This window comes from Schistocerca cancellata, chromosome 11, assembly GCF_023864275.1.
Source record: "Schistocerca cancellata isolate TAMUIC-IGC-003103 chromosome 11, iqSchCanc2.1, whole genome shotgun sequence".
NCBI classification, from domain to species: Eukaryota; Metazoa; Arthropoda; class Insecta; order Orthoptera; family Acrididae; genus Schistocerca; species Schistocerca cancellata.
Genome location: NC_064636.1, coordinates 11,835,733 through 11,854,404, shown reverse-complemented (window position 1 = coordinate 11,854,404; position 18,672 = coordinate 11,835,733). Strand labels below are relative to the sequence as shown.

The window sequence follows — 18,672 nt, the reverse complement described above, 5'->3', positions numbered from 1 at the left end:
GTGCACGAATAATGCAGCTTAACTACTTGTCATAGACCACATAATATGCATACTACAATAAAACTAATGAGAAATTTTGACATCTGTCACAAAAATCAAAAAATACTTACAGATATTTTTATTGGCTCCAAAGACTGTTCGGCACAAAACTGTTTTTACACACACTCAACTTTTCCACTACCGATAGCAAAATACAACTAGAGATAACGTCGTACAACTACTTGCTGTAATTCCAAGCGAGTGATCGGTGATAAGATTACGGCTACCCTCTCCACGTGTTATCTATCATAAGATTACTCTCGTCCTGAAAAATTTGAAAATCGCCGTCTGTCGTTCTCTGTAAGCCCCAAATGAACGCTTTTTCATACAGGGAAAAAGTAAGGTTAGAATTCGAAATAAGTATCATTCAGCAAAGACAATAAGAATGTGACAATGCAATGTAAATACTACACTGTGTGAACTGATACTCAGTGCTGGGTGATTATGTTTACTTCGACATTCTTCTTTTTCCATGGAACTTACAATTTGGCGAGAAAACTGCAATGTGAAGTGACATCTGGAATACGATGTGAGCTACGCCCCTCCATGGCTCACACGTATGGTAAATGAATAAAGAATTTGCGCTGAAGGTGCAAGATCTTACCTTTTGATCTGCATTTTCCTTCGAAATAAGCACGTTAAACGCTCGTTTAAAAAACCACAAGAACACACGAATACCACAACAAATCTATACACTTTTCAAAGATGACCCCACTGATGTCAGTGATTGCACTAGTAATGTATCCTCCACTGCAACGCGGGAGCAGCCTTGCCCACCGAAACAGCTGACTAGCGAGTAGCGATACATGGCTTCGTGCTTCGTGGGCATCTGTTGAATTGAAGTTGCAGACTAATTTGTAAAAGAAAGGTACGCTGTGTATTTGTGAATTTTTTAAACAAATCACTAGTTGTAACATTCTCAGTAAGAACGGGATAGATACCATACTTCATATTGCCATCACTCGTAAAACGAGAAAGGGAATCTATTTGGGATGGAATTACATAACAATTTTGAGGTTAACTGATTTGTTGCTAGTATTGCACTTCAAATGTACACATTTGTAGAAGAGAGAATTGTTTTCTTGCATAACATGTAAGGAGTCGTATTAGCAAGCTACTGAGTGTGCAAGTTAAATGTATAGAGTGAATGGGATCCACCGAGTTTCACCCATGATTGACTAGTTCAGGGAAAAGGTGAGTTTTCATAGTGCAATTACAGGGATTAATTTGAAGCTGCAATAGGATTCGTAATGTATCCACAATCAATAGACGCTATAGTGGATCTTACACGTTTCTCGGCACATTCGTAAAAAAGAAAAAAACACATGTCGTTTTCATATACCAACTTGTATTCTTGTGGAGTTGTACTTGCAGTTCCGTGGATTGTGAGCAGTTAGTTACCTGTTCCATATATTGTATTCACGATGAATGTTATATTGTGGTATGTGTTAACGGAAGCAACCAGTATTGTATCTAGAGGATTAAAAAATTATTTTTTTGTGCCTTCATTCTGGTCATTTACAGTTTTGTCCTGTAAAAAATTATGAATTAGTTATATTCAAGAATTTCTCGATAGTGTAGGAGTTGTTAAGGAGAGCCTCTTTAATATCTGTATGATAACACTACTGCTGTATGTCAGGTATTTTATTTCCATAGATAGACTGATAAAGTGTTTAATAGCTGCACATTTCATCCCGTTATATGCCAAAGTTGATATGTTAAAGGTCAATGCAGATCATTTTTCCTTAAAGTGCTGTCCATGTGAATATCTTTAAAAACATGGATGGATTGTTGATAAAGGAAAAAAAAGTTCATGAGTGAATTTTTCCAGATTGTTTTCATCAAAATGCACACCTAAGAACTTCAGAATTTTAGAATCTAAGGATTTTAGAAACTGATGTAAGGAGTGACATTGGACACAAGCTACAGACATTTGTTTAGTCATCATCACTGTAGAGAAGTCCAGTGGTGGCATATATCAATCTGTCTGGGAACACACCCTGAATTAATGCTGCACTACTTAAGTGACAAAGAACCTTTCGTATTAGAGGGCAAGATTATTTTAGCACCTTATTGGAAACATAATCCACGCCATGTCAACTTTCACTTTCTGGAGTCATCATGATCGTCATTATTTCATAGGGTATATGAGATTATTTTTTACTTTACTGAATTTCTTTGTATTTGTTTCTTTAGTGTACTGTTTTGCTTTCTATATTGAGCTATTTGCACCAATTTTCTCATCGATTTTTGTAAAAGTTAATTATTTGAATAATCTGTTGCACATGAACCATCAATTACAAAGCTCACATTATCTTTAACAGAAATAAGGTCATCTATGGCCTCTTTTGGTCTCACTCATTTAGCATTCCATATTGATTTGATTTTACTGTCTTGATCTGTCAGTTTCGGACAAGATGTATATACTCCTGGATTTTTGTACATTTCTTAAAGTTACTGTACTGTTTATAAAATGAAAGTATTTCTGGATGATAACTTGTTCTTCGAAGATAGATTAAGGAAAGGCAAACCTACATTTCTAGCATTTGTAGACTTAGGGAAAGCTTTCGACAATGTTGACTGGAATACTCTCTTTCAAATTCTGTAGGTGACGGGGGTCAAATACAGGGAACGAAAGGCTATTTAAAATTAGTACAGAAACCATATTGCAGTCATAAGAGTCGAGGGGAGGGGCACGAAAGGGAAGCAGTGGTTGGGAGTGAGACAGGGTCATTGCCTATCCTGGATGTTATTCAATCTGTATATTGAGCAACCAGTAAAGGAAACAAAAGAAAAATTTGGACTAGGAATTAAAATCCATGGACAAGAAATAAAAACTTTGAGGTTTGCCATTGTCATTGTAATTCTGTCAGAGACAGCAAAGGACCTGGAAGAGCAGTTGAACGGAATGGAGTGTCTTGAAAGGAGGATATATGATGAACATCAACAGAAGCAAAACGAGGATAATGGAATGTAGTCCAATTAAATTGGGTGATGCTGAGGGAATTAGATTAGGAAATGAGACACTTAAAGTAGTAAATGAGTTTTGCTATTTGTGTAGCAAGATAATTGATGATGGTCAGAGTAGAGAGTGTATAAAATGTAGACTGGCAATTGGAAGGAAAACGTTTCTGAAGAAGAGAAATTTGTTAACATTGAGTATAGATTTAAGTGTTAGGAAGTCTTTGCTGAAAGTATTGCTATGGAATGTAGCCATGTATGGAAGTGAAACATGGACAATAAATAATTTAGACAAGAAGAGAATAGAAGCTTTGGAAATGTGGTGCTACAGAAGAATGCTGAAGATTAGATGGGTAGATCGTGTAACTAATGAGTAGGTACTAAATAGAATTGGGGGGGAAGAGGAATTTGTGGCACAACTTGACTAGAAGAAGGGATCGGTTGGTAGGACACTTTCTGAGGCATCAAGGGACACCAATTTAGTACTAGAGGGCAGCGTGGAAGGTAAAAATCGTAGAAGGAGACCAAGAGATGAATACACTAAACAGATTCAAAATGATGTAGGTTGCAGTAGATACTAGGAGATTAAGAAGCTTGCACAGGGTAGAGTAGCATGGAGAGCTGCATCAAACCAGTCTCTGGACTGAAGACAACAACAACAACAACAACAACTTGTTCTATCTATTTTGTACAAGTCCTTTTCTTTATTGTGAATAGTTTGATACTTTTTTGGGATAATTACTATAAAAATGGATTCAGTCTCATTAAGACATATTTTGGATTTGGAGTTAGCATTAGATTAATTGTAAACTTCAACTGAAGCAATATTTTTTAAGTAATCATGTTGTTATTCAGCCTGATTGGTTTCTTTGTGTTTTTGAACTGTGCATCATGATTTGACTATCCTTTTATGACAGGGTGAACATGTCTCTCTTTAATTGCTGCTTGTTGTACGAATATGCTATCCATATGGTCAAAGCAGTTCATCAGCAAGATGGTGTACACCAAAATTTCAAGCTTATCCAGTAAGGCGAGCATGACATCACTTTTTACACATGTGAACAGACACAAATAATATGAAAAATACCGAATTGAAGAAATAACGTGAAACTAAAGAGACATCAGTGAGAGTTACAGGATTTTGGGTAGGGAAATACGGAAGCCTCCGATCCCGCCCTGTCTGCTTTGACCCATGACGTCACAAATATGGCGGAAACAAAAACAAACACACACACTTTTCACAAGAAGCCTAATGACACTAACGGGACAAGCGCGGGAAATGAGATGTTTTGGGTGGGGGGCAAACTAAATATAAACAAATTTAGACGCCTTGCGTAGCTACAACGTGTAAGTGAAGACAGCCATGCATGAATACCCACCCACCTCCCCAGGTGTCGTAACCCCTGCAACCTATAGAAGATAAAGATGCTTCAGTAGCTGATTAGTGTTTTTTGTCTTTTTATAAAAAATCTCACGGGGTAGAACGAACAGATCAGAAAGATAAATATAATAAACTAAAACAGAAATTGGAGGAAACAGTTAATTAAAATAAGTAATAAGTGTTTTTAAATTAAAAAAAAAAATCTCACGAGATAGAACGAACAGATCAGAAAAGTAAATAAAATAAGATAAAACAGAACTGGAGACAGCCACACTCAAATCAAACTCCGCACCGTCATGACGTCACACACGACAACACCCTTACGTCACGGGTCAAAGCCAACGCGTAGGATCGGACGCTTCTGACGACCCTTGGGTAGGGTCAAACTAAATATGTGATAGTCCCAATAACGAAGATATAGTAAAACAAAAATCAAGCTAATTAAATCTTCAGTAATCAACATAACGACAATAAAAAGACCTGGAAAAAAAAAGGCTGGTATTGGAAATTCCACTTGACCTATAAAGCTCAAATTAATTCCACTAAACCACCAACCCATACATAGCATCAAAACCTGCTATTGCAAATTCCACTGGACCTATATAGCTGAACGAAATCCATGATAGCACAAAACCACACCAAATTTAAAAAAAAAAATCTATTCCATAATACTTCACTTGCCCTATATAACACGAAGTCTGCAATAGCAAAAAACTAAAATTCACCCTTATAACTAATATCAAAAACCTGATCTCACCAGCGTGGGTAAAACAAGCTCCGTGTTACCTATCAATCACAATTCAACATTATTACCAGTAACCCTGCTGACATCATTGTCCAAAGGTTTTGAGAAGGGGATGAATTCTAGAATAAGTTCTCACGATTGGGGTTCAAAGACCTGAAGAATTTTTTTAAAGGACATCATATTTGCTGTTGACTGTAGAAATTATTTATTTCATCATTGCAATTTTGGCCTTGGGGCCATTTTCATGTGGTAATGCAAAAGATTTGCTTCAGCACATGTCAGACTTTAAATGATTTTACTGTGTCTATGCAGTGAAAAGGCCTATTTCTGATGATGATGTGTATATATGTTGGAGGATTTTAAAGTCTGACATGTGCTGAAGCAAAATCTTTTGCATTATCACTTAAAAATGGCCCAAAGGCCGAAATTGCAATAGTGAAACAAATAACTTCTACAGTCACTGGCAAATATGTTCTTTAAAAAATATTCTAGAATAGTATCTCACCTTAGCAACAATAATGTCCTCAACAAATCGTAGTTTGGGGTTTCAGAAGAGCTGCTCTACTGAGAATGCCGTTTACATGTTCAATCATCACATTTTACAAGCATTAAATAATAAAATCTCATAGATAATTTGAAGTTTTGCGGGATTGATAGTATAGGCAACCAGTGGATAATGTCGTCATGTCTAACAAAAGAATACAGAAAGTTGTACCTAATAATCCAAGAAATGTACTCTAGGCTCAGCATTCTGACTGGGGAGGAATCACATACGGGGTTCCCTAAGGCTCAGGTCTATTATTGTTTCTGATGTATGTAAACTATATTTCATTTAACAATACAACAAACAGAATCAGTTCTTTTTGCAGATGACACAAGTATTGTAATCAATCAAAGCATCCATATAGAAACAGAAGAACTAGAGGTCCTCGTTAGAGAAAAACGAAATGCGTTCCTTCAGTGGTTGAATGATAAATCAGAAGAAACAAGGTCAATATACAAGGAAAAGAAGAATGAAGTGATGAAAAAAATAAGGATGGCAAAAAATGAAGCATGGGAAAGAACATGTGCCAAGGTAAATAGCAAATTAGGATTTGGGAGAGCAAAAGAAGCATGGTCAGTATTGAAAGGGCTTCGACAGGATACAAAAAGCAAAACTAATCTCCAACTGATAACACAAAAAGAATGGGAAGAGTATTTCCAAAAATTATTAAATGAGGACAGAGAAGAATATCTAGAAGAAGGAACAGGGGAAGATAAAGGACATGAAGATGATGAGATCCATATTTTAGAAAGTGAAGTACTTCAGGCGTTGAGAACAGGAAAGAATGGTAAATCACCGGGACCAGGCAATATCAATCTGGAGTGTCTGAAATATGGTGGTGACTAAATTGTGAAACTGATAACACAGCTCTTCAACAGAATGATACATGGAGATTCAATACCCAACGAGATGAAGCTAGGTTACATTAATACAATATTTAAGAAAGGGGATCGCAAAATTTGTTCAAACTATTGAGGAATTTGTATTACAAACACATTAATGAGAATTTTTGCGAAAGTAATTAAAAACAAACTGGAAAAATATTTTAGAACCCAAGAAGAACAATGTGGATTCACGGCTAGGAGATCATGTGTGACCGTATTTTCACATTACGACAGATTTTGGAGAAACATAGGGAAAAATCAAAAAGTATAGGTTTAATTTTCATAGATCTAGAAAAAGCATATGATACTGTTCCAAGAAAATTACTTTGGAGAGCACTACATATGGCAAACATAAACCCTTCCTTGATTAAAATAATACAACAAATGTATAAAGATAACATTTGCCAAGTGAAAGTTGGTAATAAACTTTCACAGAAATTTAGAACAAGCAAAGGCTTTTACAGGGCTGTCCCATGTCACCATCATTATTTAAAATCTATATAGAGATTAGCCTTAGAACATGGTCTCGTAAATGTAATAGTATGGGATTAGAAATAAGAGATGGAGTTTACCTACATCATTTATTATTTGTTGATGATCAAGTAGTCATAGCACAAGATGGGGAGGATGCTAACTATATGTGCAATCAACTAGCAGTAGCATACAAAACTTGGGGTTTGAAGATTAATTACCAAAAAACAGAATACTTGACTAATGATTCAGATGAGCTATACATTGAAGGAAAGAAAATCAAAAAGGTAAACACTTTCTGTTATTTGGGATCCATTTTAGAAATCGAGGGAAAATCAGAGTCAGAAATCAATAAAAGGATTAGTAGCGGACAGAGGGTCATTGGGATGCTTAACTCAGTCTTATGGAGCAGGAATGTAATGAGCAGAACTAAAAAATTAATATACAAATCCATATTAGAGAGTGTAGTTCTGTATGGAACGGAGACCTGGACAATTAACATGAAGCACATTAAAAAATTACAAGCTCTAGAGTTGGACTTTTGGAGAAGATCGGCAAGAATCTCCAGGAAAGAAAAGATAAGGAACACCGAAGTAATAAGGAGAATGGAAATAAAAGAAAGAATATATGACGTAATGGATAGGAAGAAATTACAGTGGTACGGGCATGTACGACGAATGGAGGAAGCCAGAATACCAAAACTGATACTGGAGTGGGAACCGGAGGGGAGAAGAAGAAGAAGACGACGACCTGTGACCACCTGGCTCCAAAATGCACAGCACACAATGAGGAGAATGGGCGCAGAGGAAGAGGACACGCAAGATCGAAACACCTGGAGAAATATTTTGAGAGTGTAGTTTAAGAACGTTTATTGTTTGTATTGTATTTTCCAAGTAAATTATTATGTTGGAGATAAGCCTCTGTAATGAGGAAAAGCTCAAAAATAATAAATAATAAAATACTTCAAAATCCTTAAGTGACCATATTGATGGGAATTTAAACTGGTAAAAAGCCCATTTTGGAACTCCTAAAACAAGTTTGTTGAACTACATTTGAACTTAGTCATTGCAAATCGAGGGAAAAGACAAATCGGTAGGTTGACGTACTTTACATGTTTTCATTCGATAATGTCGTGGAATATTATTCTGGGTAACTCGTCTGTTTAAGGAGTTGGGCATTCTGACTACTGCTTCCCAGTATATTCATTTCCTCACGACGTTTGTTGTAAATAATCCACTACAGTTCAAAAGGAAGAATATGTACATAATTACAATACCAGAAGGAAAAATGACGTTCGTTAAGATTGTCTTTAGTACAAAAAAGGGTGGACAATACTGCAGCAAAAATTGTTGATCATGTACCCTGCGATACAAAGTGTCTGACAGACAACAAAGTAAAACCTGAAAACAAACAGTTTCTCCTTGACAATGCCTTCTATTTTGTGGAAACACTTCTATTACAGGAATGTGTAAAACTAGGTGGGTAGGAAATAGTAACTCACATCTGTACTTTTTTTTTTTTAACTAGAAATGTGCAGCATGTAACCATAAGTATAAATTAATTTGGGGGGGGTGAATGGAAAATGACTCATTCCACACCATTACAATTTATTGCGCAAAATGATCCTAGTAACTCAAAACTAACGAACGCTGCTTTAACACCAGTTTCGATATGTAATAAACACATGGATATACACATAAAAACTCATACCGTACGTACTACAGTAAAAAATGAAACCAGGGAAACATACTTATCGACCTAAGTCAGCCGACACGCAAATATAGGAATCTTGCAGTAACAAAAATAATAAGTCATCAACACAATCTTTCAAATGGTCACATTAGACTTTTCAAACCAGATGTAATCCTGCCAGCACTGTTGCACGTACTGGCTGTTTGTCAGATACGCAGCAAAGACCGTCAGTCTCACACCTTCTCCACAGATGTACCCATTTCTCATACTTGGCGATTAAACTGAACCCTAGGAATTTAATTGTGGCCCCCAGAGTGCCATGCAGGGACTTACTCGTGAACTTTGTTGTCATATTCATAACCAACAAAAAATGAAACAGTGAATTAAATATCCAACCATAAACAACACACACGCTGATCATTTCAAATCTGAAAAGGAATCTATTGTCCGTGATTGTCAACGTCAAAATAACATTTCAGCAAACTGCCACAAACAATTCCTATTTTATTCTCACAAACAGCACTCAAGAAGTCATGGGAGTCACACACAGCACTAACAAACAACTTACAGAACTAAAGGCCCCTACAGTGGACACTCCAGCACACCCTCTGCAAGCCGTTTCAGGTCTGTAACACAACAAAACACAGCAGAATCACATCACGGGTTAAACATTAAAGTAGTCGTTTGTTACCGTAAACTTCGGGTGACCCATTTGTATGTGACTGGTAGCACCTCTGTAAGTCTTTTTCCTGTCAGGTCCTTCAAGAAACATGCATTAAATTCGTCATTAATAATCCCTTCTTTCTGTCTGACAGACAGCACACTAAACCATCATAATTCCAACAGTTATCTGTGGGAGACCTATATACTGTAACCATCGTAACTACAATTACATGTCCCTCATATTAACTCAAAAGCACACGATTCTGTATCCTGATCTTTTACAGAATGTACATAGGCCAGTGTTTCGCATTTACATGTTTTTTACATATATAACGACTGCGCCTCTGTCCATATTGTACTTAAATGAGTGTGCAACTAATTTATAATCGTGTACATTAAGCCCCTGTCCATATTTGGTGATCAGGCAGACAAATGACATCAGTTTCATTCCGACTGCTAAGGCATTACAAACAAATTAATAACTCAAACAGTGGAAACTCCAGGTTGAAATGTCAACAGAATAAGGAAGAGGATAGATTGATTTTCACTGTAAAGATGACACATTGGGTTGCAGGCAGATAAAATGAAAAGACAAGTTACATAGGCCTATTTAGCTTTCGGCCAAGGCCTTCTTCAGAATAGGACACACACACACACACACACACACACACACACACACACACACACACGCACGCACGGACTAGAATGCCTTGGCCAAAAGTTGTGTGTAGCAATATTTTAGTTGTGTTTGTCTGCAACTCAATCTGTGTGTTCCTTATATTGTAAATTATCAACTCATTTACTTTATTTTTGACCACCCCCCCCCCCTCCCTCAAGTGTCTAACAAAGCAAGTTGATTTCAACTTTCCCTCTATTATTACAAAATCAACTGGGAATATGTCAATTTAATTTGCTTTAAACCTTCTGCCTGCATTCTGAGTTTGACTAAAGTCACTGTCTCACCAGACCCTGCAATCACAGGGTTTTGTCTTAGTGTGAGTTTGGCTACCCCCCCCCCCCCCCCCACCCCCTTATGTAGTCGTCTAATAGATGTACGAACTTCTCTTTACCCCTCATATTATCGTGTTGCTAGTGAGGACTGGTAGGAATTGTATTTAATACCTTACAAAACACATAACAACTAAGATAGCATACACAAAATATAGGTAATATCATATGGAAAAAAAGGAATGTCTTTTATTATGTCCTTTCTCCAGTCTCATTTCAATAGCTTGCTGACTACTTGAACATACTGACACAAATAAAACAAAGAAGCTGCTACAGAAATATCCTTTCTGTGAAAAAAATAATATACATGTCATACATATTCTTGAGCAAAGTGGCAGACATGTCATTGTGAATAACTAGTGTGTTGCCCAATGTCCCGTGAACTGAACTGTTATATATTAGCATATTTTTCAACTCTTTCATAATTGAACATAATGCATTGATGTTATTTATTACTGGAGGAAGTTTATTGAAAGCTGTCCTGTATAGGTCCTTGGTAAGTGGTTCTCTATGAAAATCATTTTTTCTTCTTCTTCTTCTGTTGTAAATGTTAACTAGTCTGCTTAATGCTGAAAATTACTAGTGGTTGAATATTTGTTTATAGAAATCACGTGTTATGCTGTGGCTAGCATTGCTGCCTCTGGATCACGGGGTTCCAGGTTCGATTCCTCGCCGGGTTGATGATTTTTCTCAGCACGGGGACTGGGTGTTTGTGTTATCATCATCATCATCATCATCATCATCATCATCATCCGTGACAGAGGCTAGATTGGACTGTGTAAAAAGTGGGGCTTTGTACGGGCGCTGATGACTGCGCAGTTGTTCGGCTCACAAACCGATCATCATCGTCTGTTATGCTTGTTGTTTTTTTTTTTACAGTAAATACTCTATTTCCTAGTCCTAAACTCTCCTACAGTGTTATTCTATGTTTAATTTAGACATACTTAACGTGGGGTAGTAATGGGCATTATTTCCTAACATTTTCATTCTCAAAATCAGCACTCTTGTGGTTGTGAAAGGTGAACAGGCTTCCAAGGATAGGCTTTGAATAATGAATCACATGTATTCCAATTAATACACAGTATTGATGAACATTGAGCAGTTCTACCTCCCAAAGAACTGACTATCACTGATATGTAATGTGTACAGATTATACCTCTTAATTATGGGTGTGGCAAAAATGAAACTTTCTTTGCCAGTTCCTGAGAACAACTTAAGTTTTCTGTGAAACTGAATAATACAGATAGTTCCACTAAATTCATGACGTATTAGGAACTGTGCACACATTGTTTAAATAATGTGGAAATAACATTTTTCAATATAAATGATGTATACAACATATTGATAATGTTAACTGGTGCGACCAATAATTCTTATTGGTCTGACAAACACATTAAACAATAAAAGAAACAATGGAAACTGAAGGTAGGAATATCAGCAATGTAGAAAAAGACATTACTACCTAATGTGAAGAAGACGTGTTAAGTTTCAGACAGGCAAAGTTGAAATTTAATTGTGCTTGTCTGCAGTGTAATGTGTCTGCTCTATACCAAGTAATAAATTGTTTGGAGCATCTGCATCTTCAAAGTTCCATACAGCAACACTAATAAATTGAGTTACAGACCTTAATCTAGATGGTTTGAAACTCATTTTAAGAAAGAAAAGAATGAAACTAATAATAATAATAATAATAATAATAATAATAATAAAAAACCCTGTGGAGGCCCGGTATGTTCTGCCAGTTGTAAAAGGTGACGAAAAGAACAAACCACTAATAGGGCTAACCCCCCTTTTAGTGTGATTAGTTGGTTCAGGACAGAACTAATGAAGCCTCGGACAAGCGCTGTCATAGTCGGGGACGACGCTTGAACCCTATGCCCGTCCACAATGGTAACGACACTGCTAGCCACACGAAAAATGATTTAAATCCAAATAGAGATGTTTTGCAGGATATGCTTCCTGCAACCACTCTAGAAGGAAAACAAAGACAGAGGATGAGATGGTCAGATGAAGTTAACAGACACCTCATGTTCTGTTATTACCAAGCAAGAAACTTAGGAACCAACACAACTGGATACAGATCACGAGTATACACAACATTTATTACCAGATACCCAGAATTAAAATTTTTAACAGAACGACGACTAGCTGATCAGATCCGTGTAATAATCAAAAATAACAGTCAGAATTAGAAAACATCAAACAACAAGTACAACAAATACTAGAACAAAATAATTTCAATCAGAAGAAGAAGAAAATACAGTAATGGACTCACATCCCAGAGCAAACAAACAAAGAACAACACGCATCAATTAAACAATCAGAGGAAAATGAAATCTTAAGACAGCCACCAGAACAAGCACAAATAGAACACGAAGTGACACACGTTAGATATAGAAGAAAAATTTCAGCTGACATATATAGAATACAAAGACACAAATACAGACATTAGACAATTCTTGCGTAGACCACCAAATAACCCACAAGTCGAAACAACAATAACTATCAACACAATCATACACAACAAAATAAATGAAAATACAACTATGGAAGAGTTACAACTACTGGTTTATGTAGGAGCACTCACTACACTAAATATACACACTAGGCAGAGATCAGAACCAACCAACACACAGAAGAAACCCACAAAACCAGCATGGCAACACAGACTACAGATCAGAATAGAAAAACTGAGAAAAGACATCGGACAGCTAACACAATTTATAAGAAATGAAATGTCAGATAAAAAACGAAAAAGGTTAGGTAAAATCTCACAACAAGAAGCGATAGAGCAAGTAGATGAAAAGAAGCAGAAATTACAAGCATTGGCCCAACGACTTAGAAGATACAAAAAAAGTGAAAATAGAAGGAAACAAAACCAAACATTCAACGCAAACCAAAAGAAATTTTACCAGACAATAGGTAACATACACATTAAAATAGACAATCCACCAAACATAACAGACATGGAACACTTCTGGAGCAACATATGGTCAAACCCGGTACAACATAACAGGCATGCACAGTGGATACAAGCAGAAACAGACACATACAAGATGATACCGCGGATGCCTGAAGTGATAAAATTGCAACATGAAGTCACCCAAGCAATTAATTCTACTCACAATTGGAAAGCCCCTGGAAAAGATAAAATAGCAAATTTCTGGCTAAAGAAGTTCACCGCAACACATTAACATTTAACTAAATTATTTAACAGTTACATTGCAGACCCATACACATTCCCTGATACACTTACACAAGGAATAACTTATCTGAAACCTAAAGATCAAGCAGACACAGCAAACCCAGCTAAATATCACCCCATAACAAGCCTACCAACAATATACAAAATATTAACATACAACACGGAACAAAATTATAAATGAAGAACAAAAAGGCTGTTGCAAAGGAGCACGAGGATGTAAAGAGCAACTGATAATAAATGCAGAGGTGACATATCAAGCTAAAACTAAACAAAGGTCGCTACACTACGCATACATTGATTACTGAAAAGCTTTTGATAGTGTACCCCACTCATGGTTACTACAAATATTGGAAATATACAAAGTAGATCCTAAATTGATACAGTTCCTAAACATAGTAATGAAAAACTGGAAAACCACACTTAATATCCAAACAAATTCAAATACTATCACATCACAGCCAATACAGATTAAGCATGGAATATACCAAGGAGACTCATTAAGTCCTTTCTGGTTCTGCCTTGCTCCGAACCCACTATCCAACATGCTAAATAATACAAATTATGGATACAATATTACTGAAACATACCAACACAAAATCACACATTTGCTATACATGGATGATCTAGTCAAGGGAAAACACACTGAACAAGAAGATTACATATTGGATAACCACAGCAACTACATAGAAGCGATGGAAAAAGCATATGCCTATAAATATCTAGGATACAGGCAAAAAATAGGAATAGATAATACAAATATTAAAGAAGAACTAAAAGAAAAATATAGACAAAGGCGAACAAGAATACTGAAAACAGAACTGGCAGCAAGAAACAAGACAAAAGCTATAAATACTTATGCTATACCAATATTGACCTACTCATTTGGAATAGTGAAATGGAGTAACACAGACCTAGAAGCACTCAATACACTTACACGATCACAATGCCACAAATATAGAATACACCACATACATTCAGCAACAGAAAGATTCACATTAAGCAGGAAGGAAGGAGGAAGGGGATTTATCGACATAAAAAACCTACATTATGGACAGGTAGACAATATAAGAAAATTCTTCGTAGAACAAGCAGAAACTAGAAAAAAATACACAAAGCAATCACTCATAAAAATATATCGGCTACACCACTGCAATTTCATAACCACTTCTACAACCCTTTAGATCACATAACATCAACAGATACGAAGAAAGTAAATTGGAAAATGAAAACACTACATGGAAGCACCCATATCATCTAACACAGCCACACATCGATCAAGATGCATCCGACACGTGGCTAAGAAAAGGCAATATATACAGTGAGACGGAAGGATTCATGATTGCAATACAGGATCAAACAATAAACACCAGATATTACAGCAAGCATATTATTGAAAATCCCAATACTACAACAGATAAATGCAGACTTTGCAAACAACAAATAGAAACAGTAGATCACATCACAAGAGGATGTACAATACTAGCAAATATAGAATACCCCCAGAAGATATGACAATGTAGCAAAAATAATACATCAACAGCTTGCCTTACAACATAAACTAATAAAACACCTTCCCACATACAAGTATGCACCACAAAATGTACTGGAGAATGATGAATACAAATTATACTGGAACAGAACCATTATAACAGATAAAACAACACCACATAACAAACCTGACATCATACTCACCAATAAAAAGAAGAAATTAACGCAACTAATCGAAATATCCATACCCAATACAACAAATATACAAAAGAAAACCGGAGAAAAAATTGAAAAATACATCCAACTGGCAGAGGAAGCCAAGGACATGTGGCACCAGGATAAAGTTGACATTATACCAATTATACTATCAACTACAGGAGTCATACCACACAGTACCCACCAGTACATCAACGCAGTACAGCTACATCCAAACTTATATATACAACTACAGAAATCTGTAATTATTGATACATGTTCAATTACCCAAAAGTTCCTAAATGCAATGTAACATATACCGTACAGTTAAAAGGAAGTCACGCTTGATCAAGGTCCGCGTCACTTTCCATTTTTAACCAGACCTAAGGTCTGAGAAAGGAAAGAAGATAATAATAATAATAATAATAATAATAATAATAATAATAATAATAATACTTCGATTGATATCAGATGATTTTGAAAACTCAGGGAAGTGTTTAATACCTCACATTTCTTTACTGTTTCAGGCAGAATGTCCAGTATTTATCCTGAATTAATCTAAGAAATATCATTATTTACATTGGCGTACCTACTGTGGAAACCAGTGTAAAGTACATGGCGGAGGGTACCAGCACAGGACTACATGTTAGGATATCTTCCTGTTTCAATTGGGATAGCAGTGTGGGAAGAATGACTGCTTAAACATTGTAGGGCTGTAGCCTCTCCCCGATGTTATTTGGTCGGTATATTGGGGTAGCAGTAAATGAAACTGTAGACGGTTCACTTGCGGGCCCCGGTCCGGCATCGGCACATTCAACTTTTGGGTGTATAGTGCGAGAGGATTCATTGCCTTTCTCTAATTTCCACGCAGTGTTGGAGTACAAAGTGCACGAGTTGCCATTGGGATACTTTCCGAGCTGCACGAGGTCCCCACGAGCGGCGGCCCTCGACCGGTCGAGAGTATGTCTGCTCGCCGCAGCATCTCCACGCGAGACGTGAATCTGCTTGCTGCGGCTGCTCACCGACACCCGAGACTGGTAAGGTTCTGTTACTCGCACCCAAAGTTACGACATTTTCTGACAGGGAGCAGATTATTCTGGACAGGTTGACCTGTCCAGTTTGCGAGATGCTACTGGATGGCAAAGAGAGTTACAGAACCGACCAGAAAGTGAGGAGTAACTTGAGAGGGAATTAATGTTCAGGGAGAAGTAATTAAAACTTGGAGGTTTGCCAGTGAAATTGTAATTGTCAGAAATGGCAGAGCACGTACTGCAATGGATAGTGCCTCGAAGAGAGGTTACGATACAAACGTCGACAAAACTAAAATAAGAGCAAGGGACTGAAGTAGAATTAAATCTGGCATTGATGAGGGAATTAGATTAGGAAATGACACACCAGTATCGGATGTGAGTCGGGCATCAAAATAAGTGAAGGCAGTCTAAGAAGAGTGATTGTAAAATTCAGACTGGCAATAGCAAGTCGAGCATTTCTGAAAAAGAGAAATTTATTAACAACGAATGTAAATGTGTTGCAAAATCTTTACCGAAAATATTTGTCCAGAGTGTGACCTCGAACAGAGGTGAAACGTGGACGACAGGCAGTTCGTACTAGAGGGGAACAGGAGCTTTCGAAATCTGGTGCTTCAGTATTGTGTTGAAGATTATATTGGATAACTAGTGTTTTCTTCTTTTTTCTCGGCACTGCAGCCTGTGTAGGGCCGGGTTATGTCTACCACCGGTGTCCTCCGATCCTCTCTAGAATTCGCCAGCCTTTTCCGGTCCCGTACTCCTATCCTTCTCAGATCTGTCTCTACATCGCCGGGCTGCCACAGTCTCTCTCCCCTCGCCGCCTGACTACCGTCTGGTTTTGCTGTTAGCCCCGTCTTTATCACCCGTTCTTCCATTCTCTGCACGTGCCCAAATTGTTGTCATCTTTGTGTATTGTCTGCCAATTGGTTTTATGATCATTTTATAAACTATCCTCTTCAGCTGTCTCAAATTGTTTGAGGATCGCACGATTGAAGAGTTCCTAGATAACAGAACGCAGCATGTCATTCTCGATGGAGAGAAGTCTTCCGAAGTAAGAGTGATTTCAAATGTGCCGCAGGGGAGTGTCGTAGGACCGTTGCTATTCACAATATACGTAAATGACCTTCTGGATGACATCGGAAGTTCACTGAGGCCTTTTGCAGATGATGCTGTGGTGTATAGAGAGGTTGTAACAATGGAAAATTGTACTGAAATGCAGGAGGATCTGCAGCGAATTGAGGCATGGTTCAGGGAATGGCAATTGAATCTCAATGTAAACAAGTGTAATGTGCTGCAAATACATAGAAAGAAAGACCCCTTATCATTTAGCTACAATATAGGTCAGCAACTGGAAGCAGTTAATTCCATAAATTATCTGGGAGTACGCATTAGGAGTGATTTAAAATGGAATGATCGTATAAAGTTGATCGTTGGTAAAGCAGATGCCAGACTGAGATTCATTGGAAGCATGCTAAGGAAATGCAATCCGAAAACAAATGAGGTAGGTTACAGTTCGCTTGTTCGCCCACTGCTCGAATACTGCTCAGCAGCGTGGGATCTGTGCCAGACAGGGTTGATAGAAGAGATAGAGAAGATCCGACGGAGAGCAGCGCGCTTCGTTACAGGATCATTTAGTAATCGCGAAAGTGTTACGGAGATGACAGATAAACTCCAGTGGAAGACTCTGCAGGAGAGATGCTCAGTAGCTCGGTACGGGCTTTTGTTAAAGTTTCGAGAACATACCTTCACCGAGGAGTCGAGCAGTGTATTGCTCCCTCCTACGTGTATCTCGCAAAGAGACCATGAGGATAAAATCAGAGAGATTAGAGCCCACACAGAGGCACACCGACAATCCTTCTTTCCACGAACGATACGAGACTGGGATGGAAGGGAGAACCGATAGAGGTACTCAAAGTACCCTCTGCCACACACCGTCAGGTGGCTTGCGGAGTATGGATGTAGATTTAGATGTAGATGTTAAGGAAGCTGTAATAGTATCTGTTGCCTGTTACTATTTTTGCACGGTGCCGTATTACCTTCTGTAGCTGTACCTCCCAAATACTAAAACTTATTTACCTTTTCAAATGCTTCAGACAGGTCAACATGTCTCCACCTTGTTTTGTCTCTGGTGCCAATTGTATATTTATATTTTTCCTCACTTATGACCGAGCCGAGTGCAGCTACTTTCCATTCTAAAACTACGTAGTTTTCCAGCAAATATTGTTTCTCTCGTGCACGGCTGCTTAACCGCAAATGCGACATTCTGAGTCGTCCTGTTGAAAATAGTACCATCTGTTTTGCTTGGGAGTTTATGCTTGACAGCCTCCAAAACAAAGTTAAATAATGTCAGTGATACAGAATCTCTGTG

General features: G+C 37.5%; 1 long non-coding RNA gene across 1 annotated transcript; it reads left to right on the top strand.

Moving 5' to 3' along the window:
- Nucleotides 1–784: 784 nt before the first annotated feature.
- LOC126108517 (uncharacterized) lies at nucleotides 785–16,316 on the top strand. The gene is made up of 2 exons (XR_007523540.1): nucleotides 785–907; nucleotides 16,148–16,316. It is a non-coding gene; the product is annotated as an uncharacterized LOC126108517 (long non-coding RNA).
- The last annotated feature ends 2,356 nt before the right edge of the window (nucleotides 16,317–18,672 follow it).